Source organism: Nicotiana tabacum, chromosome 8 (assembly GCF_000715075.1).
Source record: "Nicotiana tabacum cultivar K326 chromosome 8, ASM71507v2, whole genome shotgun sequence".
In the NCBI taxonomy this organism is placed as follows: domain Eukaryota; kingdom Viridiplantae; phylum Streptophyta; class Magnoliopsida; order Solanales; family Solanaceae; genus Nicotiana; species Nicotiana tabacum.
Window position 1 is genome coordinate 203,462,594 of NC_134087.1, and position 25,622 is coordinate 203,488,215.

General features: G+C 34.6%; 1 long non-coding RNA gene across 1 annotated transcript; it reads right to left on the bottom strand.

Moving 5' to 3' along the window:
* Positions 1–185: 185 nt before the first annotated feature.
* Positions 186–2,220, bottom strand: LOC107787397 (uncharacterized). The gene is made up of 2 exons (XR_001648389.2): positions 1,982–2,220; positions 186–653 (listed from the first exon to the last, which is right to left on the bottom strand). It is a non-coding gene; the product is annotated as an uncharacterized LOC107787397 (long non-coding RNA).
* Between the last annotated feature and the right edge of the window lie 23,402 nt (positions 2,221–25,622).

Below are 25,622 nucleotides of genomic sequence, written 5' to 3' on the forward strand. Positions count from 1 at the left end.
GGATCATATGGACAGGATTTCTAATGCAAGGGGACTATAAACAGAATATCTAGCATGCAGATGAAACACAGAACAAAGCACTTAGAAAATCTTATAGGCATGATCTCTAAACAAATAGTAACATTCACATAATCGAACCAATAAACATATAAGCAAGATTTCTACCCGACTTTCAAACAAAGATATGAAAAATCCCTCCCAGTTTTTACTCATAAACCCCAGATATGTTCATTACAAAAATTATTACAGCCTAGAATGAATAAATTACATAACAGTAGCTATTACACTATAGGGAGCTTAGCAGGCCCAATATGAACCTGGGAACCAGGCCTTCAAATATAGCAACTTTGAAGCATAATGGTAATCCATCCATAGCATATAAAATTGGACTCCTAGTGTGTCAAAGTTCCCAAGGGTATCAGGACCCCCGGGCAATGCTCACACCAGGACCACACTCAGAGAAGCAGTTCATAAAAATATTAGAAGACCTGCCCCAATGTGTCAGAGTTCAGAGGAGTCTCAAGGACCTTAGGCAGTGCTCACACTGGGGGTGGTAGGAATCTAAATAACTAAGAGTGGAAGTTTGAAAACTAGTACATAAAGGGTAAATGAGAATAGGTTTAGAAATCAGCACATACAGAACAGTAACAGAACTGCACCAGAAACAAACAAACTCATTTTCAGCATATAGTTCAATTAAGTTGATATTTGTTCAGACTAGATACTCATACCAGCATTTAAAGTAATCATAAAGCAAAGATACTTGAACTAACGTACAGAATTAACCACAGATTACGTGCTTACAATATCTAACAATAGTCAGAATAGGGAACATATAGCTGAATTGGACAGGAAACATATTGCTGAAAGTAACTTAGTGTAGCATTGTCACTAAGTGGGATCATGTAGTCATAGAGAAAATAGAAGCATGCTGAAAATTTAAATAGACTAACCGAATAACGCATGTAGAACAGAATAGAATAACAGGGGTTAAGGCATACCAATTGAGAAGAAAGAAAGTAAAGATGCAGTAGCAGTTAAGTTCCAGAACAATTTGGCATTGACTTTTAGCCGGCCAAATAATAGTCACTTAGTACAGAAATCAGAACAGGAGCAAGAGAGAGCTTAAGTTTTTTGTAGTGAGAATAGGAGAGTTCACATGTTCTCCAAAGGGGAAAGGGGAAGGGTTTTTATAGCATAAAATAGAGTAAAACCAAATAAGGTAGGAGAACCAATGGTACACAAATAAGGCAAAGAGATCAGTTAATCAGTCAACTACGGCTAACAGGAATCAATTAATAGGATAGAATTGAGCAAGTATCACTTAATTTAAGGAAAATCTCACATGGAATCAATCAATAATTAAGAATAAGGTTAAATAAGGTAAAAACTAATTCCAAAATCAATTTTAGGAGTCAAAACGCAAAGTCAAGCCAGTAATACAGATAGTTAATCACATAAATAAAGTAAGAACTGGTAAAATCTTAATAAAGAAATACTGGTACTAAAAGGAAAGTTGATTCCAAACCCTAATTTAGGTAAGTAGAATTAATTAACACATAATTAACATAATAAAAGGTAAACGGGCAAAAGACAGTAGAATAAATAGTCAAAGAATCAAAACCTTAAGAAATACAAAGACATATAGATGGAGCTTGATTAAATCAAGTAAAATCAGTCGAAAAATTAAAATAGGAAAATCAGAGATGAAAACATTTAAACGCTAAAACCTTTTTTTTGCAGAAATCCATCAGAAATCAAAACCCTAGCTTTTAGGATAAATGAAATCGGTCAATAATACTGAAAACGGAAAATTTTAAGGGAGAAATACCAAACAAACACAGAATCGTTTCAGATCTAGAGAGATCTAAATGGATTCAACCAGAAATAGTTAGATTCATGAAAATAGCCAGAAGCGAATCAAATCTAGTTTGAACCAAAGATTTGAATCCTCAAAAATACGAACAATACTTATACTCACACGTATCGGGGTGAACATAGACGGGATAGTCGAGAAAGGAGAGACTTTGAACCAGAGTTGGTTCGAGTCTCTTGGAATTCACATCAAGCAGCATAGAAATTGTGTAACCAGTAGAGGGGTGAGGCAAGATAAGGTATAAAATCGAAGGAAAACCCCATGAATCAAGGGGGATATCAATGACGGCGGGCTAGGGTTAGAGGGGGGTGAGAGAGAAGAGAGGAAAGAAGGGATTCAGAGGCGGTGGGTTTGGGAAAATGAGGGTAGAGTTAGGAGGTTTAGTTAATTAAAAAAAGGAAGGTGGATCCTGGACCGTTGATCTTCTGAGATCAACGGCCAAGATCAATTCCAGGCTGGGGCAAGTTATGGACGAGTAGGGTAATTGGGCTGGGAGGTCCGAAAAATGTAATTAAAAAAGGCTATGTTTTAAATACCCATTTAATTTAATAAAATAATTTTTAAAAATAATTTATAAATGATAAAAATGTCATTTGTGCATGAAAATAATTTAAAATAATTACTTAATATTATAAAAATATAAAAAAACTATTTTCCATGTAAATAATATAATTATGCATATATGGGCTATTATTCTGAAGTTATTGCAATTATAGCCTAAAGATACAAATATAATTATGCATGAAATGATTAAAGCTTAATATAAATGATAAAAGATCAAGTAATAAACCATTATAAAATTATCTGTGATGCAATTAGTAATAATTTAGATAATAAAATGCTGGAATAAATTAATTAAATCCTTTTTAAAAATTACAGAAAATTATAGAAAAAATGCTAGTTGATGTTCATGCACTATTTTGAAAGTATATATGCATTTAAAAATATATGAGGGAAAAATTGGGTATCAACAATACCGAGCCCATTTACTTGTTATTGTTTTTCATCTATTTTATGATCTTTATGATGTTGTTGTTATTCCTATGGTTTATGTTGATGGTATTGATATATTGTCTCTTTTCGTTGAGCCGAGGATCTTACGGAAACAGCCTCTCTATTCCCTGGGGATAGGGGTAAGGTCTGCGTATACACTATCCTCCCCAGACCCCACTAGTAAACTTTTATTGGGTCTTTGTTGTTGTTGTTGTATATACTAATAGCTCCAAACTGGTGTAGTTAATAATTTTTATAATGTCTCTCGATTTATTTTAGTGTAAAGAATATCATTGTATGTGCAAAAGTTTTGCGACGATGCAAAATTTCCACGAGAAATAAATTTATTTTCCATATTACACTTAAAAAATCAGATTACGTGTTCCACATCCCTTTGGTCTTGTATATTGACGTCTTAAACATATGAAGCAAAATTATCTTCAAAATCTTTTATTTGTATCTCCCGTACGACACTTATTGTAAATATTTTTGATGTGTGATATACTTATGGATGAGTCAAAGAGTCATAATGCTACATAATTAATTTTATGTTGGTTTGTACACATCGATCGTATCTATATCTAACTAAATTTAGCTAATTATTTTTATTCGACAGTTAAGTTTGTGCTTGTATTTTTTCTTTTAATATTATTTATTTATATTATTTTAAAAGTTTGTATCAGGTGACATAGAATACACGTGCAATGCACGTATTCAGAGTATCGAATATCGGGTGAAAAAAACAAAAAGAATCATGGTGATGGACACAATTAACTTCCTCTTTCCCTGACGCTTCCTCCGCCGGTGGCAGAGCCTATGTTTACTCTCTACATTAATTGTCAAAATTTATATTAATTCCCAGCTGTAAAAGCAAGTAAAAATTGACTACACTATTACTATATAACTTGTAAAGTATTTAATTTGCTTCGTTAACAATTTTTATCGCATGGGGATTACCATTACCTTAATAATTATAGCATTTAATTACTTTTCATGTTGTTTCCACCTGCACATCTTTAGCGTCTAAAGATCTAAAAATTTCCACAGTGCTTATTATTCCATGTTATTTCCGCATGTAGTTATGCAGCAAATTGTCATTGTACACAACACAGAAGTTACACATTTTGCCCCGAGACACACACACACACACACAAACACACACACACTATATATATATATATATATATATATATATATATATATATATATATATATATAATGTGTTTTTATTATAATTTAAATTCATATTTTTAATAACTTAATTGTACAAATTATATATATGGGTTTTTATACAATTATTAACTTAATTGTTAATATCTCTTAAATTTATTTGCAACTTCCAACGTAAATTGATTGTTCAACCCAATTTGAGGAATAATTCGTGGCGAACACTTAATTAGTGGCCCAATATCAAGTTATTATGTTGGGAAAACTACACAATATAGTTGCTCTAAAATATACTCCCAACGTTTCATATTATGTGTTGCGTTTCTCTTTTACATGCCCCTTAAGAAATATTAATTAGTAAAGGGATTAGATTATTCTACTCTTATTTATGTCATAAGATATAATCTCTTTTCATTGAATATTTATTCTATTTATGTGTTATCTCCATGTCACGACCTGTAATTCCAATCATCGGGACCGTGATGACGCCTAACATAACAATTGCTAGGCAAGCCAACGTTAGAGTATTATTAACCAATTTCCTTTACGTTACAAAGATTAAGAGTAAACAAGCTAAAACAAGTAAAAATAATTGCGGAAGTAAATAAAATAGCCTCTTGTTCATATACAATTACCAATACCATTTCTATTATTACCCAGAATCAGGTGTCACAATCCACGAACACAATATGATTTTCTACAAACATCAGTCTGAAAGAAATTACAATTGTTTTGGAAGAAAAGGAAAACAATAATATAGAGATGTAGAAGGGGACGCCAGGGCCTGCGGACGCCGGCAGGACTACCTTGGGTCTCCTAGTTGAAATTATCTACAACCGACCTCTCGATCAGCCACTGCCTGCTCCAAAATCTGCACAGAAAGTGTAGAGTGCAGTATCAGTACAACCGTCCCCATATACTGGTAAGTGCCTAGCCTAACCTCGACGAGGTAGTGACGAGGCTACGGCGGGGCAATTACAATATAACCTACATACAGTATATAATAAAAATAGAAAGAAGGACATAACAAAATAAAGCAGTAACTTGCGAGGAATGAATACAGAACTCAAGTGTCTTATCAGTATCCAGCTATAACCAATCCTTAAGTGAAATGCAAAGCTACCGAATAACTTACACAGCAGAAGAAAGATACATAAACACATAAATTGACCGGTGTGCATGCCGATCCCACCATATATCAATATCAATATGAACATTCACCCTTATTACTCCAATCAATCCACCCTTATTCCTCTTGTTGCGGCGTGCAACCCGATCCCACCGTATAATGTCATTTCACCCTTATTCCTCCTGTTGCGGCGTGCAAACCGATCCCACCATATAATAGTATTTCGCCCTTATTCCTCCTCAATATATCACCATCATTCCTCCTATTGCGGCACGCAAACCGATTCCACCATATCAACATCAATTACTCAATAAGTACAGAAATATTCACAATATTCAAGACCTCTTCACAATATTTAAACCTCAAACCAAAGCAAACGGAAAGTTTGTACATTATGAAACTTCACACAAATAATACTACTCAGCGAAACCAAACCAAAACATATCATAAAACACTGATAAAACCAGCTTAAGCCAATATTATGAGACAATGAAACTACGGGGTAGCTAATACCTTTAACAATGAAAAATAATGTCTAACAAGTAGCAATTAAGCATGGAAATACCTGTAGCATGTAGCATTTAAAGCAGGGAAGACAATAGAATAAGAGCGGAAAGAAAACAGGCAAAACAAATAAATTGGCGGCGCATAGGTACTCGTCACCTCACCTATATGTCACTCACATGGATTTTCATATACTCCCTCTGTTTCATATTATATGAGGTAGTTTGACTCGGCACGAAGTTTAAGAAAAAAGAAGAAGACTTTTGAAACTTGTGGTCTTAAAAACTTAAGGGGTAAAAAGTTTGTGGGGCCATGACATTTGTGTAGCTATAAAAGCTTCTCATTAAGGGTAAATGGGTAAAATGAAAGAGCTTAAAGTTAAATTATTTCCAAATTTAGAAATGTGTCATTTGTTTTGGAACAGACTAAAAAGGAAAGTACCTCATTTAATATGAAATAGAGGGAGTAACAATTAAGTTAAGAATTCCTAATCCCTCGAGTCAAAGTTAAACACAATACTTACTCGATCCGCAGGCCACTCACTGCTCAATTACCGTTTTTTCTCAAGATTCCACCTCCAAACCACTCGTATCTAGCCATAATTAACTTAATAACATCAAATATTGCTAAAGGAATCAATTTCAATACATAAATTTAGGTTTCCCAATATTTTTCCCAAAAAGTAAAAAATCAACCCCGGGTCCGCTTGGTCAAAACTCGAGGTTCAGACCAAAACCCATAAATTTAGGTTTCCCAATATTTTTTCCAAAAGTCAAAAATCGACCCCGGGCCCGCTTGGTCAAAACTCGAGGTTCGGACCAAAACCCATTCATCCACTCACCCCGAGTTCGAATATGTAATTAGTTCTGGAATCTGACCCCAAATCGAGGTCTAAGTCCCCAATTTGTAAAAATCCCTAATTCTACCCAAACCTCCAATCTACCATGAAAATCCTAGATTTTTGGTTGAAAATTCAAGAACTATGATGGAAAATTGAAAGAAAGTGGGTTAGGATCACTTAACAAAGTTTTGGGGAAGAATTGGTCTTGGAAAAATCACCTCTAGGATTTGAAAAATGTGGAGAATTGGAGAAAATCCGGTCTAACTTACGTTTTGAACAGCTGCAGATGTCACATTTGCGAACTAAGCTTCGCAAATGCGAACTCCTCGCATTTCTGCTGCCTTCGCAAATGCGAACTATTGTTCGCAAATGCGACCTTAGGTGATCGCAATTGCGATCCTAATCTTCGCAAATGCGATGTTCACCCCTGCCCAATTGCTCGCAATTGTGATGAACTCTTCGCAAATGTGAGGCTCGCATTTGCGAGCCAGACCTCGCAATTGCAACGTCTGCAGACCTGAAGCATACCTGCAAAATTTTTCAAGTTCAAAATATTCCGTAGCCTATCTAAAACTCGCCCGAATCCTCGGGGCTCTAAACCAAACATGCATACAAGTCTTAAAATATCATAAGAACTTGCTTGCGTCATCAAATCGCCAAAATAACACCTAGAACTACGAATTTAGCACTAAATCACATGAAATTCTTAAGAACACTTTGAAATTCCTATTTTCACAATCGGACGTCCGAATCACATCAAATTAGTTCCGTTTCCCACCAAATTTCACAGATAAGGTATAAATATTATTTTGGACCTGTACCGGAATCCGGAACAAAAATACGGGCTCACTACCAACAAGATCAAACATTAACCAAATTCTTAAAATAATTTAATTTCAGTTTTTCAATTTTCATCAAAATTTCATTTCTCGAGCTAGGGACCTCAGAATTCGATTCCGGGCATACGCCCAGGTCCCATATTTCGTTTCGGACCCTCCGGGACTATCAAAACGCTAGTCCGGATCCGCTTACTCAAAACATTAACCGAAGTCAACTAAATCAACTTTTAAAGGCAAACATTATTATTTTTAAAAACTTTTCACATAAAAGCTTTCCGGAAATACGTTCGGACTGTGCTCGAGGAGGAATAAAATGAGGTTTTGAAAGCCGCGGAATACGAAATCGAGTTCTAAAACATTCACACTCCATCTTCAGGGATAATTATTACTAAGAGTAAAAAAGAACAAAAATAGTCAATTTTGTCTTGAACTTCTAAAATAACAAATAATTTGAGACAACTATTTTTAGTAACCACAACTGTTAATATGAGACAGAGGGAGTAGTAACTACTATTCACGGTAAGTCTGATATTATAACATAAAGAGAATGAATAATCTGTTGGAACTCAAGTAGTGTTGTGCACGTTTGGATCAATAAATGATTGATAGATTCGAGATTTGATAACAAAAAGAGTGGAGGATCTGTTGTTCTTGAATCATTAAATAGTTGCTGCATGTACTAATTAATTAGCCCATTGAATTTGCTCTAAACACACTCTTATTGAGCTTAATCTTTCTACTCCGGCACATCGATCAGTGACGTGTTGAGCCACTCCATATTCTAATTTAAAAAAACACGTGTGCATCAATCAGTAAGTCTTAATCAGAATTTATGACACTTAATTAACTGAAAGCTATTATTAAATTGGGGCCTACACATAGTTATTCCTATGAACCATAAATTGTACGAATAGCCTTAAAATTTGACAACAAATGCTAATATTAAATAGACAAGAGGAAAGATTGCTCTCATGCCATGGGTGGAATGATCCGTCTTTAATTGGCTGATGGAGAACATATATAGTGCTAGGTTCATATAAACCTAGCGTTTTTTGACGCAGAGCATAGAACTATATATAAAAATTACTAAGATTGTAATAAATATGTTTACCTCGAAAATACAATAACAATTAAATTTATTTGTGGTTTTAAAGATATGTGATTTAATCCAATACTAATTGATAAACAAAGAATCTAATGTATAAATTTAAGAGTAAGGCAAGTCAAACCAATCGTGTAAGCAGACCTCGACCTCGAGCATAGGCGACCTCGAGGTAAATGAGCAAGAACAATAAGAACAGTAAAATAATAATAAGATGATTCAGATGAATAGTAGGCAGAAAAGTAAGAGAGTATATTTGTTGGTAATGATTGATGATGTTTACAAATGATTTGAGTCTCCTTTATATAATAGGGGAACCCTAAATAAGGTACATTTTTATTTACGGTAAAGAATCTTATTGGGACAGTTGTATAACCGCCTAGTACGGATCTGTACTAATTCGTACAAATCTATTCCGGAATTTATGCCACGATCTTGGTGACATGGCGGGAATCTTGCTCATTCTGTTACTAACCCGTAACGGCATTATCGCGAAGCCGGTCACGTTCGATGTTCATCGGACACTTTGATCTTCGAAGCCTCCCATCGGGCTCGCTCCTGGTTTATTTCGATCTCGCTCTTAAAAGTGACCCTTGTGCCCATGAAATCAGGTAGCCCCGATTTCTACCGTATACAAAATAATAGATTCTTAATCTATATTCAAAAGCCTAATGAGTTCAGCGATAAAAACGTAACCTAAAAGTTGAACCCTTCCATCAAAATCTCGGATCCTTCTCTGCTCTTTATCTTTATCGTCATTGCCAGAAGTCCAGAACTAGAGCTAGGTAGGATAGATCTATGATGTGTAATTGAAGTTCATTGTACTTGGGGAGAAATAGTACAGTGGAAAGCCGTAGGTGCAAAACAAAAGAATTTTGATGCCTCGAATAATTAATAGAGCATTACGTAGCTTGTTTTTGGTTTCTCATCCGATGTTCTGTATTTGTAATGGGATCCGACTAAATTCGGATTAGCACCAGAAAATATCATATTCAGAGATAAAATAATCCCTAACAAAGACGACTCCATACCCAAGCTCAAACCTGAGACCTCCTGTTAAGGATGAAGAAGTACTTATCATTCCACCACAACCCTTGTTTGTACGTGCGTAGGTTTTTTCGTGATGTCAAATGATGCATGTAAATAAAAAAAGAGATACCTTTTACAATGGATCAATTACTTTTCATATAGAAAAAGATGAAAACTACGAGTCGAACCACCCCTCAATGGCCAATAATTAAGCGTTTTAGTTTCTTTGAAAATGAAATGCATTTTTTCAACATGCTTAAAACAGTAGGAATGTCAATATCATGAATTCATGATTCACCAAATAAAGCCCATAGAAAACAAATAAAGCCCATAGAAAACTTTTCTCCTTTTTGTCGTCCACCATTAATTCGTGTAGCGCCTGCCATTTTTGTCTATACCATAGTATTCAATGAGGTAAATTAATTTAACGTGAAAGCTCAAGTGCACCAAAATTTGAATACCTCCCATATATGTAATTTAATAAGTACATTAATTGCAATACGGTTGAACATTTGTTTAAAATGATCTCAAATCAATCAATATATTTGTAATAATTAGAATAATTAACGTAAACAACCAAATGCTTATATATATATATATATATATATATATATATATATATATATATATATATATATATATATATATATATATATGTGTGTGTGTGTGTGTGTGTGTGTGTGTGTGTGTGTGTGTGTGTATGGGATTAATCAATATAATCTAGGTATATAAACTAAAAAACATAAATAATGAATCTGATAAGCTCTATGGGTATACTTAATGAATATGTTCAATATGCAATAATTATACCAGTAAATGTGCATGCTAGAATGAAGGCGAAATTTAGAATTTAAACTTAGACCCAATTTAAAGTTCTTAACATGGCTTAACTCTTTATACTTTTAAAATTATCTTGTAATTTTTTTTGTCTACGATGGAAGGAAGAAAGAAGATGAAGTGATACATTGGAAATATTCTTTCAATAGATAGGAGGAGATGATCTTCCAAATTAGTTCATTTCAGCTTTCTAAAAGAGGTTGAAAAAGATTAAAATAGCAGAAAGTATTATGCAGTAAATAATAATATAGTGGTTGTTATATGGTGAATAATAACAATATAAGGATTGTCATTATGTCATATGGTGCTTAAAATACTTGAATTATTATGTAGGGGTTTGCCTTATTGCCTACTTTAAAGGCTTTCCTTTTTCTTTAAATACTTTTATATTCATATAATACATACTTTTTCTTCATAATCAAATCTTTTTCTTTATTGTTTTTGGTCCTAAATAGCTCATATAATACTTCCATAGGAATCATCAAAGTGAAAAAAGGACCATATTGTAACGACTCGACCAACCGTTTAGCATTTGCACTTTGCTAGGTGGTTTGAGGGCATGAGTAGCTCTGTATGATGTATTATGGCTTATGCGAATCGTCGGTTTTGGTTTTCAGGTTATTCAGAACTGATTTGGAAGAATGATTCTCAACTAGGAAGCTTTAAATTGGAAGAGTTGACCAAGTTTGATTTTTTAATATTTGACCTCAAATTGGTATTTTCATGGTTCCTTTAGCTCCGTTGGGTTATTTTGGACTTAGGAGCTTGTCTGGATTGTGATTTGGAGGCCCGTAGTTTAATTTGGCTTGAAATGGCGAAAGTTGGATTTTTGAAAAGTTTGACGGGGAGTGAACTTTTTGAAATCGGATTCGGATTGTGGTTCTGGGATTTGATATAGCTTTATTATGTCATTTGGGATTAGTGTGTAAAATTTGGGTTCATTCTAGGTTGATTTGCTATGTTTCGGCACGAGTTATGGAAGTTGAAAAGTTCAAGTTCATTAAGTTCGATTTGAGGTGCGATCCGTTGTTTCGATGTTGTTATGCGTGATTTGAGGCCTCGAGTAGGTCATTGTTATGTTATTGGGCTTGTTGGTATATTTGGATGGGGTCCCGAGAGGCCCCGGTGAGTTTCGGACGAGGCTCGGATCATTTTCATTTCTGTCGGATTGCTGAGGGGCTGTTGGTTCTGGTGTGATCGCGCCTACGGCTTGTTTCACGCAAGTGCGATGGTCGCAGAAGCGACGAAGGAGTCGCAGAAGCAAGGTGAGAGCTGGTGAGGAGAATCACAGAACCGGATTTTCCACCCTCGGGAGTCGGGATGGCGCCTACTAGTGAAATCTAGGCAAGCTAATCATTCCAAATATTTACCCTTTTCCATTTTAAATCTCTTTAACAATTGTAAATTAATATTATATAAACAGAGGAAATAATAAAGAGGAAGAATGAAATGTAACAATTTAATAATAATACCGATACAAATCCATAAACAAGAGCTACCCAGAACTGGTGTCACAATTTCACGAACTGTCTGAGAAAACTACAAATAAAGTCTGAACAAGAAAGTACATGTCTGTCTTTGGAATATAAAAGAACATAAAGAAACTAGACAGGGAGGGGACGCCAAGGCCTGTGGACGCCTGCATGACTACCTCAGGTCTCCTGATGGACTGAATACAACAACCTCTCTTTACAGTCCAAATGCTCCAGCACCGGGATCTGCACACAGTGCAGATCGTATTATCAGCACAACCGACCTCATGTGCTGGTAAGTGTCGAGCCTAATCTTGGAGAAGTAGTGACGAGGCTAGGACACGACTACCAAAAATACCTGTGCAGTTAAAGCATATATGACAAGAAATAATAACGGAAACTAGCAGTTAAATATGGGAAGGGGAAATATGCTGCGGGGAAATATCAAATACTAACAGTAACTTTGGAGAAAAGCATAAAGAACATTTTAAGGTTTGCATCAGTAAGAATAAGGGAATAGTAACAAATCAATATCCACTTTTATTATTTATTGTTGCGGCGCGCAACCCGATCCAAATCATATAATATTGTTGTGGCATGCAACTTGATCCAATCATATATCACTGTTGTGGCGTACAACCCGATCCAATCATATATCATTGTTGCGGCGTGCAACCCGATCCAATCATATATTATTGTTGCGGCGTGCAACCCGATCCAATCATATATCATTATTGCAGCGTGCAACCCGACCCCTCCTGTCCTCCCTTATTACTCCATGTTGCGGTGTGCAACCCGATCTAATGTAATATTATTGCGGCGTGCAATCCGATCCCAATATACAATTCAACACTAATCACAAATGATTCCCGACAAGGGGACAATAAGAAAACAACAATGTCCCGACAAGGGAATCAATAATCAGAATAAGCTCATCCTGGCAAGGGAATCAATGGTAAGAATTAAATACGTCCCGGCAAGGAAATCAACTATAACCAAACTTATACCAACATTTAACTTCACAAATGAAACCTCAATTAGGACCAATACTCAACAACAACCAAATACCACGAGAATAATCATTATTCTTGCCCAACACAGAGAATCAACAACTTAGGCATTTATAGTATTTATCAAGAATGCAACGTTTACAATTTAAGACTCACGGGCATGCTTGACAATGACGTATAGATACTTGGCACCACACATATACGTCGTACACTACACTAGCACATAGCAAACAACCCACAATACTTATTCCCTCAAGCTAAGGTTAGGTAAAACACTTACCTCAATGCCACGAACACAATTCAAGCCTCAACTATCGCTTTACCTCTTGTTTCCACCACCAATTCGCTTGTATCTAGCCACAATTTACTTAACGATATCAATAAATGCTAAATGAATCAATTCTAATGCATGAAAATAGGTTTTCCAATGATTTCCCCAAAAAGTCAAAATTGACCTCGGGCTCACATGGTCAAAACACGAGGTTCGAACCAAACATCGGTCACCCATTCCCGCACGAACTCAAATCTATAATTTATTTTGAAATCGGACCTCAAATCGATGTCCAAATCCCCAAAATTTGAAAATTCTAAGTTCTACCCAAAACACAAAATTTCCCCCATGAAAACCTTGATTTTGAGTTGAAATCATGTGAAGAGATGTTATAGATTAAAGAAAATAAGTTAGAAATAACTTACAATTGATTTGGAGAAGAACTATTCTTTAGAAAATCGCCCAAGAGAGTTTAGGTTTTGAAGAAGTTTGAAAAATGAAGAAAATGCGTCCAAGTCCAAATTAACTGGTCGCAGATGTCGCAATTGCGACCAGTTGCGAACCCCTTCAAGACCTGCTGTCTTCGCAAATGCGAAGAATCTGTCGCATTTGTGACCATGGGAAAATCATGACACCTTCGAAATGGCGAAGGGAACATCGCATTTGCGATTGGGAGGGCTTCGCAATTCCTACCCATTGTTCGCATTTGCGAAAAGGGCCTACCCAAGCTTGGTTCGCATTTGCGACACTGGGATCACATTTACCAAGCATGTCCATTTCGCAATTGCGAAGCCTGACCTCACAATTGCGAGATCCAAGGCCTGGGCAAAAATACCAGATATCAGCACTTGCTCCTAAGTCCATTTTCATTCTGTGGCCTATCCAAAATTCACCCGAGCCCTCAGGGCTCCAAACCAAACATGCACACAAGTCCAAAAATATCATACGGACTTGCTCGTGCGATCAAATCATCAAAATAGCATCACCAACTATGAATTAAACCTCAAATTCTTGAAATCACTCAAGAACATCAAAATTACTATTTTCTCAACTATAGGTCCATTTTATACCAAACAAATTGCGATCTATACCAAATTTTACAGATTCAACTTAATTATTCTTTTAAACTTGTACCGGGCTCCAGAACCAAGATACAGGCCCGTCACCATCAAGAAAATACATCAATTTGCTTCTAAAAACCTTTATATTTTCCAGAAAATAATTTTCTTTAAAATTTCATTTCTCGGGCTTGGGACCCCGAAATTCGATTCTAGGCATACGCCCAAGTCCTAAATTTTACTATGGACCCTACGAGACCGTCGGATCACAGGTCCGGATCTGTTTACCAAGAATGTTAACCCAAGTCAACTTTATTCAATTTTAAAGGCCAATTTCCATATTTTACTTAGTTTTCACATCAAGCTTTCCGGAAACGCGCTCGGATTGCGCACATAAATTGAGGTGAGACAAAAAGAGGTTTTTAAGGCCTCGGAACACAAAATTAACTTGTAAAACTAGTGATGACCTTTTGGGTCATCTCAATAAAGCGTAGAAGCGGGGAAATATTTCCGCAGGTGCGATAGGCTGGGCCTTTAGTGATTTCTCACAGGTGCGAGTTGTTTTCCGCAAAAGCGATGGTCGCAGATGCGACGATTATTCCGCAAATACGGAAAGTGCTGGGCAGAAACTATAAAATCGAGGTTTTTGGTTCATTTATCATATTTTGAGATGTAGGACTCGGATTGCAGCGATTTTTGGAGTAATTTTCATCACAAGAATTGGGATAAATATTCTACATTTGGTTTTGTTCTTATTCCATGAATCTATCTTCATTTTTGGTAATTGGTTGATGAATTTTAAAGAAAAATTGGGGATTTTAGCCTAAGGTTTTATAAAGCGAATTTTTAAGTTTTGAACAACAATTTGGAGTCGGATTTGAGTTAAACTAGTATGGTTGGACTCGTAATTGAATGTGTTATCGGATTTTATAAATTTTATCGGGTTCTGAGGTGCGGGCTCGAGTGTGACTTTTGGTCGGTTTTGGGTTTTGACTAAGGATTCGACATTTATCATTTGGAATTATTTTCTTGGGCTTTATTTGATGTATTTGAGTTGCTTTTGGCAAGTTTTGAGCCATTCGGAGGTCAGTATGCGCGGGATGGCATCTTTGGAGCATCGTTTGGCCTGCTCGGTATTGCATTTGTCTTGTTCGAGGTAAGTAACACTTCTAAACTTAGTGTTGAGGGTATGAAACCCCGAATTACGTGTTATGTGATTAATGTTGAGGTGACGTACATGCTAGGTGACGGGCGTGTGGGCGTGCACCGTATAAGTTATGACTTTGTTATTTCCGTGGTACTGTGTAGTTACCTGATCATATTTGTAACCATGAAATCTCTGCGTACTAAAGTAATTGAGTAGTCAATCATGCTAGAGATCATGTTTAGGCTATATGTTGTTACTGTTGGGACCCATAGTGGTCGTTTCTTGCTGTTGCCTTATTGATTCTATTGGAATTTCGTACTCATACTACACTTCTGCACCTTGCATGGAGATGTTGACTGCTGATGTTACTGTGTTCAGCGAGAGCTGGATTTGAAGATGTACCTGCATTCCGGTTGTAGCTGCCTCTTGTTCATGGTAGCCTTATATTCATACAACTCTGTTTATGTACTTTTCAAACAGATGATGTATTTACTTCATATCAGCTTTGTAAACTCTAATCTTAGAAGCTCATGATTTTTACTACCAGTCCTTGGGGAATGTATCAGATTTAGATATTTCTTTACTTAATTTCTTTATTAAATTGTTATTGGAATTAGTTAGTTGTTAAATTAACTTACCTAGCGGGTTAGGTTAGATGTTATCACGACTAGTTAGATTTTGGATCGTGACACACCTCACAAAAAAAAATTAGGTGGCCAAGTTAATGATCAATCCCCTGAAAAAATGAGAAGACGTGAATTGACTATAAAAGAGAGATTAAGGGAAAGTGAAGTGCTCAAATACAACCAGTGATGAAGAAAATTTGTCGCGAGAAAATATATGCCCTGCAAATCTAAAAGGGTCCTCACTCCTCACGATGTTCCTCAACAAACTACACCACCCACGGCCAACTCGCACCGCCCTTTGCCCCACTTAGAGGCGATTTTACCGATAATGATATTGGATTTATTTGAATTCAATATATTTTATACGAAATATAAATTTATATATAAAAATTAATTAAAGTTATAACAAGCAAAATACTACAAACCCATAGCTTAAAATTAATGGTTTGATTCTAAAATCCTTAAAGATTGTAACGATAAAGTTTAAATCTTGAATCCGTCTCGTATGCCGTTTTGTACTCTTTTTTCGGATACAAACATTTCAAGCCTTTCAACAATTAGTCGGCCAATATATGCCAATTCAACAGTCAACTGCTCAATTCTATGAACAACCATGCACTCAGCATGGACCATTCACATAGCATTATATTCCTCAAAATTCAATGTCGATATTGAGTAAGGATTTGACTATCCTTCTGCCGGATTATTCAAGATTAAAATTTGATGAAATTCAATTATAAAAGATTTTCAGTTTTGAACTTATCTTATTTTTGTAATTATGAGTTCACATTTAATATTTATTGAAATTTTAGTAGTTTTTGATATATATATTTAAATTCTTTGTTGAAAATACCTGGTTAGTTGAACACTTAGCACAAAGGCTGCATTCACATATTACAAAATCGAATTCAGGATTTAAACTCATGGAACTTGTAGATTTGTAAGCACTAAACTCGTAATACTTCTAAAATTATATATATATATATATATATATATATATATATATATATATATATGTTTTCCTTGCCAAATACTTGGTACTACCACTGATTATGTACAGAGTTTAAATTTTGTGCGTGGATCATGTATAAATTTTGTGCGTGGATCAAGTTGAGCTATAACAATTAATATGTAATTTAAAAAAAATTAATATGGTAACATGGAAAATAAAATAATATAATAATGTTCTATATATAGTAGATTAAATTATAATTACATAATTTCTGTTATATTATTAATGCATATAACTTACATCCCTTTCTATATCACGTGTAAACAGTGAATCGACACTGCTCTTTTCAACTATTTTGAGTCCTTTCACTCCTCTCTCCATAATCCATATCTAGAAAATTGAAGTGGTGAAAGTTGGTATGGTAAGATGGATGTGTCAAATAATTGTATGTATATATTGCACGTGCATCATTCTATCTTTTTAGGTTTTATCGGATTAATGTTTTATGAGGAAGATGGTGACATGGAAGAAGATTTTCCAAGATTTTACTTGCATTTACGACCACAAAAATATTAGTAGTACTTGGCCCTATTTTCTCACTCCGCGAATGTTTGACACTTGTAATAGGACCGATTAATTTAGATTCGTATAATACAAGGTTCTTTAACGGGGAAAGAACTTCTTATTAAGATTTTTTTCTTCTCAAAGCTCGAACTCAAAATTGTTGGTATTATTTTATACTTTATAATGCAAAGTCAAAGATTTCTTTGTAGTTCCTTTTCTTTTTTTAATTCTTTGTCTTTTGTGAAAGACAAAGTGTCCCTCATTGGTTGTGGAAAGTCTTTTTCTTCACTTTATAATGAATTAATCTTTGTTGGGCTTGTAAAGAGCTAGTAAAAGGGAGTGGTCTCGCACACATGAAAAGTTGGTCCTGGAGACAAAACGGGTCAATTCCTTCCTACCCTCACGAGATATACATGAGGCCTAATCCAAATTAGGTTTTGCTAAAATTATTTCTTCAGTTTTTGAGCTTACCAGAAAAGTATCCAAATACATGATTACCAGAATATTTCCAATTTTTTCTCTTTACGGCTCCATTTTAATTTCTGTAACATCTACGGATTAATTTCTTCAACTGTAATTGTTCAACATCTTTGCCTACAAAAGGCAATCTTCTTTATGAATAATCTGACATAGAAAAAATACCTTCATCCTCTTTTCTGCTTCAACCGAATTCTGGGCAATTGTTTTGTACAAATTCCAAACTTCCAGCCACGAGTGCACGTGTTTGGAAGTGTTGTGGAACCTTGGGGAGCGACCGGTCTTAATGATTTGCACCCAGTCGAGCCGAAATCACTTTCAAGGCAGTGGCTTGCCACAACACAGTATTTTTGATAAGTTGTTCTTCTTTCCTTCTTATTCTTAGTCAATATTATCTACTCATTTTTCTTACAAAAATCTCTAATTAAAGATGGATCTATCAGAATTCGAACCTAAAACCTCTAGTTAAAAGTGGAGGGATCATCTTCATCTCCTCACTACAACCCTTGGTGACTATTTGCTTATTAGTACTAATGTTACTATCACCATGATCATATGCGTAAAAGATGGGCCACAAGGACTCAACGACTCAAATTTAGCGGCAGAATCATAATTTTTATTGAGGGAGTAAAACTATACATGAAATTATAGTGTATATACACTGAAATTTTTTACTTAGCTATATAATATAATTTCCGACAAAGAGACGTAAATTAACACTCGTTAGACAAATTAAAGGTGGCTCCCCGCTGCTCTAATTTATGTCAAAAGATTTGTATAGTAGTAGGAGAATGTTTTTTCTTCTTTCTTCATGGTTTTTTTCTTCCACAAATTAAGGAGTTAATTAATTTTCTAAATGGTTATCCAACTTGATGAATTTACCTAGTAAAATCACATTTTTTTCTTTTAGGATAAAAAAGGTATTAACTATTCATTTTTTTCTTCAAAAGTCATACGCCACATTGAAAGTCACTTTTTATATGAAAGACAATTTTACCATCCTCAAATTGTATTTAATTATCCCTCAACGCTATAACTTGAGTATTTTCTTGGCCTACTAATTTTGTCATTTTAGTTTTGAAGTACATCCACATTATTCAAGTAACAATGAATCAGTTATGAGAAACGCTAATTAAAAAAATGAGATAATTATAATTTTAACCTTAATTTTAAAAAATTAAGCAAAATTTCGCTCCTATTTTCTTTCTACAAATTTTAAAAAAAATAATATGTTAAATTAATTGTTAACTAAGATGGTATACTCCTATCGCATTTTTATTACTCTTATTACTTTAAGTAGTTTTCGTAATTATTACTAAATAATCTTAAGCTTTTTAAAAATAAAGCACCGACAACTCATATATTGATTTAATTTGTAAAAATAATGATGATTTTAATATATAGATATATGTGGAGAAGTAAAAAATATTCCAAGACAAATGTTTCGAGTGATGGGATGAACAATAACAGTTTTGATATTAATTTAAATCTGGAAAAGATTCATTTGACTACCAAAAATAGATTATAACTTTAACTTTGTACACTATAGATAAACTGCCTTTATTATTATATCTAAAAATATGACTATGATTTTCAACCGTAGAGTTTTTTTAACATCAAAAGGGTATAGGGATGGATGGTTGAGACTGAAGTTTTGGCATATAAAAATATTAATTTACATTTTTATGATTGGGTAAAATGAATAAATTTATCTTTTTATACTAAAAGAGGCCCTTTTAATGGTTCTTATTCTATTTTTTGTTGTGTATGATTTTTGGAGAAACAAATGAATCGTTTACTGATTTTTTTATCCTAAAATTAAGAAAATAACTTTATTAGATAAATTCATCAACCTGAGTGACCATTTGAGGAATTAATTCTAAACTAGTGAACTTGTTGCCGCAAAATAAAATATCAATGCAGTATGCCAGTGTGAGCATGCATATATTGTCCAATTTAAAGTCATATTAGTAGTAATAGAATGGAGTATTAAGAGAGGAATCAAGAATCTAAGGTTGTTTTGAATCTTATCGAAGCCAAAAACAATGGAGCGTAGCCGCTTCATTGGAGGAATTGCTGCCCGGCCTTACAGCCAAGGTCAAGCATTTCAGATGAGCTTCAGACTGATCCCGCCTCCTTTTTCCAAACCTCTACCTACGTTGGGGGGAAGTTTGTGAATATTACTACAACGCACTAGAGGAAGACTATCCATTTAGGAGTTAGACTTAGGATGCTACTGATCAGCTACTGATGCAGGGCTGTATCTGTTGGATATTAGTATACCTTACATCCTTTTCGTATTTCTTATATTGTTGTTATTTTGTTATTTTATGTTATGTATTTTATGTTATTTACTATGAGTCTATTGATAGTACTAATATATTGTCTCTTGTTGCTCTCTTGAGCCGAGGGTCTCCTGGAAACAGCCTCTCTGCCCCTCGGGGTAGGGGTAAGGTCTACGTACATATTTCCCTCCCCATACTCCACTTATGGGATTATACTGCCATTTTCCAAACCTCTACCTGCGTTGCTTAATCCTTTCATGTTAGATTATATATGATATAGGTACATATTGGTGAACACTATCATAAATTATATTGTCATAAACTTACACATTAAACAATTACGAATATAAAAGGCATGAAAATATTGAAGTTATTGAAATATAAGTTATGAAGATAAAGATGTGTGAGTTATGAATTTAAAGTTTTTATAAATACAATAAAGGAGGAAAAAGATAAATATATTTTTGGATTAAGAAAGGTGACACCTTACTTTTCTATTACTCTCTTTTATATATATATACTAAATTTACCTGTATTTCGCACAGTTATAAATGAAAAATAAAAATATGCAATATAGATAAAAAAAAACCACTGGTTTGAGAAATTAAACAAACTTACAAAGTACAGGAGAATAACATGTATGTTTTGTCTTTTTGCAGTGAAAAAATAAGGTAAATTTAGAAAAACCTCTTACAAAGAAAGTGAAATTCATCTCCTCGTATATGTCTTCTTATCAGAATATTGCTCTGTCTATTGACTATGAGGACTTCAAACTATGTCGTCCTCCCGAAGCTTTTCTTATTGTTTATAGATACAATGACCGTGTAATTCTGCATCGCTCTTTATAATTGAATATGTTTAGAGGAGATGTATGAGTAATTTGAGGGAGTAATTAGTGAGAGTAATGGGCAAGTAAATACTCTAAACTTAATGGGCAAATAATGGTCAATAAATACTTAAATTGTAACGAATAGAGAAGTTAAAAAGAAAAGAACGATCCAATCCAAAAGATGTCTTCTTTACCTCTTATGAAACAAGAAAAGGGAGAAAAAGCCAAAAAAAGGAGATAAAAGAAAAGTGCATTTGCTGAAATTAGAGATATACCACATCACCTTTGTCATTCCCAACTTTATATTTATATATAGATATAGACCTAGCGTACGTATATTAGGGAGAAAATTTCTCCAACTTTATTAGAAGCTAAATTAAATTAAATGGTCAGCCCCCACAAATTGATTGTAGACAATGTTATTTTTTTTTTCTTTTTTTTTAATCTGTAGACCCCAATCATTATCTCAGGTTGTTTGATTAGCTTTAAAGTAATAAAAAACATAACTGAAAATGACGTTAGTAAAAAGGCCCTGCATGAAACTGTTAATCACTCAAAAGGTATAGTGAATCAGCTAATGTAATAATAATAATAATAATAATAATAAATAAATAAATAAATCAGCTAATGCTTGCTTTATTCTTATTGGACAAAATTGTAATAACCACTTACGCTGTGGACCATCTTTTTCAATGTCCAAATTCAAAAACCTTATAAGATTTTTTTTTTTTTGATTAATTCTGTGATCACTGTCTTTTATCTTTTTGCAGACAAAAACTGGACTTTATATCAAGGTTTATGATGGGATTGATAGGATCCTTTTATTCTTGATCAGGGTTTTCGGCTTCAAACATTATGTATAGAAAAAAATTTCTGATAGTGGCCTCTGTACGAATACTGAATATGAAACCTAAATAAATAAAACCTAGGAAGGAGGGATCTATGCTGTGTAATTTCGTACTTGGGGCCACATATCCATACATCTTTTCAATAATGTTACAAAGAAACCACTTATTGAAGTTTGATTGTTAAAGCTATGGGTACCACACGTAATAGAAGATGCAGACAATTTGCATGCAGAGGCGGGCCTATGTATTGAGCAGAAGGGTTACCGCAACACATTAATCTCGGCAAATTATTTAAATATACATGTTAAAAAGGTCATATATTTTGCTTTAAAAAAATCTGAAGGGTGTTGACCAATCCACATGTGGCACAGCCAACTTCAAATCGTGGGTCACCTCTGTCAGTATGTATAAAATTTCATACGTATTCAGGATTTAAAATTTATGAATTTATACAATAATATTGAATTAATACACAAGTAACAGAATTTATAATTAAATATTTCTAAATATTTAGTGTATATATATATATATATATATATATATATTAATGATTCACGTAACCCGTAACCAACTCTCTATATTTGTCCTTGCACCCTCCCATACACCTTGCAATGAGCTTCTATAGTCTTCTCGTAAAAGAAAATGTAAATAGTACTACGTCAAATCAAATATTCCCTATATAACTTTTTGAGTAAATATGGATATTAATTTCTCCAATACTTTTTTTCAATAAAATTTGTATATTTAAAAGTACTACAATATATATCACAATTTTATTTTTAAAAATATTTTTAAATGCATTTAAAAAAATTTATTGAAAATTTATTTGATACCCCAAACAATTATATATATATTTCATTTAATATAATATGAACATATTTGGTTTGGTTGGACACAAAGCTTAGGAAAAAAAAACAAACTTTTAGAACTTACATTCTTAAAAAAATCATGACAGTAAGGATAAAATAAAAATTTTAATTTAATTATTTTTAAATATAAAAAGATCTGATTCTTTTTAGAAAAACAAAATGGATAAAAATATCGTATAAAATGAAACAGTGGGAGAACTATTATAGAAAATACAATATGGGTACTAAATATTATGTACTGACCTTATAAAAGATATTTATATAATTAAGTTATCAAAAACTAGCTACAAGTAACCAATGTATACGCTAGATATTAATTAATAACCTGAAAATTATAGTAAGTAACATGTCAGAAACGGTAAACTAAATTTACCTCATGGAAAATCTACCAAATATATTAAGGTCTTAATAGGAGGTCTCAGTTTGAACATTGTGTATGAAAAAAAATCGTAATAGGAAGCATTTTCTTCTTATGTGGGCCTCACACGAAAAAAAAGTAGCATGATGTACTAAACTCCAGCAATGTGTGGGGTCCGGTCACAAGGATCTATTATACGCAGCATTACTTTGTATTTTTATAAAAGACTATTTCCACGACTTGAACACTGTTTACCCGAAAAGCGGTACAGTTGAATTTATACATGATTTCTAAACAAGTGAATTAATTTGATCCTGGAATAATAAGTTGATTGAAGAAATATATAACACTTAGCCTTGATAGGAAGACGAAATAACAGAAATAAAGATTCTGATAATGAAGCCTCCGGGCGCAACAGTGATAAGAACAATAATAAAGACAGAAAATAAGAAGATAAAATTGTATAGAGCTTTTTGTAGATTGTAGTATTAGTTTGACATAAAATTGGTCCCTTTACAATGATAACAAAGTTCACTATTTATGGCTAGGTCTAAGGAAAGAGGTCCTAGGATCTTGCCCTTTAATGCCAATTATGAGGGTCATTGATGAAAATGCAGCGGTGAACATAAATGCAAAATTTCTTGTAACGAGCAATGTACTTAATGTTGTGAAATATTCTCCATTGGATGCTACCGGGTGAAGAGTATTTATTGCATCTTTATGAGCGTTATTCTTTCCGATGATAGATAGGACAATTGCTTTCGGTTTTGGTTATCCCCCGTCTTAGGTTCCACGTGTCTCTCTTTTAAGCGGCCACATAACATTGCATATTTTACCCTATACAGATAGTCCCCCTGCTTTCCAGTGACATAACTTTGTGTCATCGGGAAGTTGGTAGAAACACTCTTTTGGCGGGAATTACTATGATTCTTTCTGAATGCTTCTGACGGTTGATTAAACACACGTCTCTCTAGTTATCGAGGTAATCATGGTCATGAATTTAGCCGCCAAAACTTTTACTTATAAACATCAATCTTCTCCTCTTATACTCCATAACTTTCCAAACTTTCTAAAATCTTCCTTGCTGTTAGTTAACCTTTCTACAACTCCCTTTAATACGAAAAAACTTTTCTTTCATCCAAATGGTTTCTTCTTCAAAGAACGTTAGCTCTTCAAAGGGCAAGAGCAAAGCTGAAGACGCTGCTCCTCCAATAGTGGATTCTATCATTCCTAGAAGTCTTGTTAAAACAAAAGACTTCGAAGAGAAATTCTCTTTGGATCTCCCTCGCACGTGGGCAGATTCCCTTCTTCTATTTGTCCTTATAGTATTCATGTTATGAAGGAAGACTGTCGCTGCCATAATTTGGACATTGTTGCTCCTGATCTAACAGAGCAAGTGACCATTCCCAAAGAGAGTTTTACATATTTTTACACGTATCCCTTTACTTTGGGTCCGTTATCTTTGAGTGGAGAGTTTGACTCTGTTATTGCAGAGTTCTGCCTCCGCTACCAAGTGTGTTTGGCACAAGTAAGTCCTTCTGTATGGAAGACAATTGCTTGTCTTTGGCGCTTATGATAAGAGACGGGAGCGGAGCTATCTTTAGCTCATGTGATGAATCTCTATTCCCCCAAAATCTTCCGCGGGGGAATGATAAATTTCAGCAAACATGACCTTCATGCCCTGTTATCTAGCATGGATAATGACAACGACCGTGGGTGGATGGAACGGTTTGTTGCAGTTGCCACCAACGACATCATTCCGGTAACGACTTCAACCTTTCCGGAAACGTGGAACCGCACTCGTAAGCTACTTGTTTAATATCTTATATTTCGTTTATTAGGGATTCTTCCATATCCGTATTAAACCTTCATCCTTCGCTCGTTTCAGCAACTCGATGGGTTCCATCTATGGTTGAAGGCTTGGAACAGTGGGTCCAGAAAATCTTGGACGTCACTACACCAGAAATTCGCATGTGGAAAGAACTATCCCTCAAATACGGGTGGAAGGCCAAAAATCACGGTAACTCAGACTTACCTTGTTTCAGCCTTTAATGTGAGGAAATTGATTGATCTTTTATATCTTTTCTTTGAAATCAGGTCTACCCATGGGCTCAGTTTATGTCCCAGAGGAGGATGTTTTGGCTAACCCTGCTGAAGCGGCGAGGCTTCTTCAGGAGGCACCCACTCGAATAGGTGTCTTCGGGCCTGCTTCGGGTATAAGTGTTTCACTAGGAGTCCCCGGCCGGAGAACAAGCAACCAAAAAGATGGCATTCTTCTGTGATCGGGTGAAAGAATAAGAGGGCAAAGATTATTCCCCCGAGTCATCTCCGAAAGTTGTGATGACTAACCCTCCTCTCGAGCCGGTCATAGACACCATGATGATCGACGACGATAGAGAAGCTAGTGATGATGGAGATTCTTTACACATAAGGAAACGATCCTGATCAACCGAGGACGATGTCTCGGTATTTTGGGGGGAAGTTTGATTTGGTAGAAAATGCCAACTCCCATTTCCTGGCCCTAGTTGATGTGCCCGGT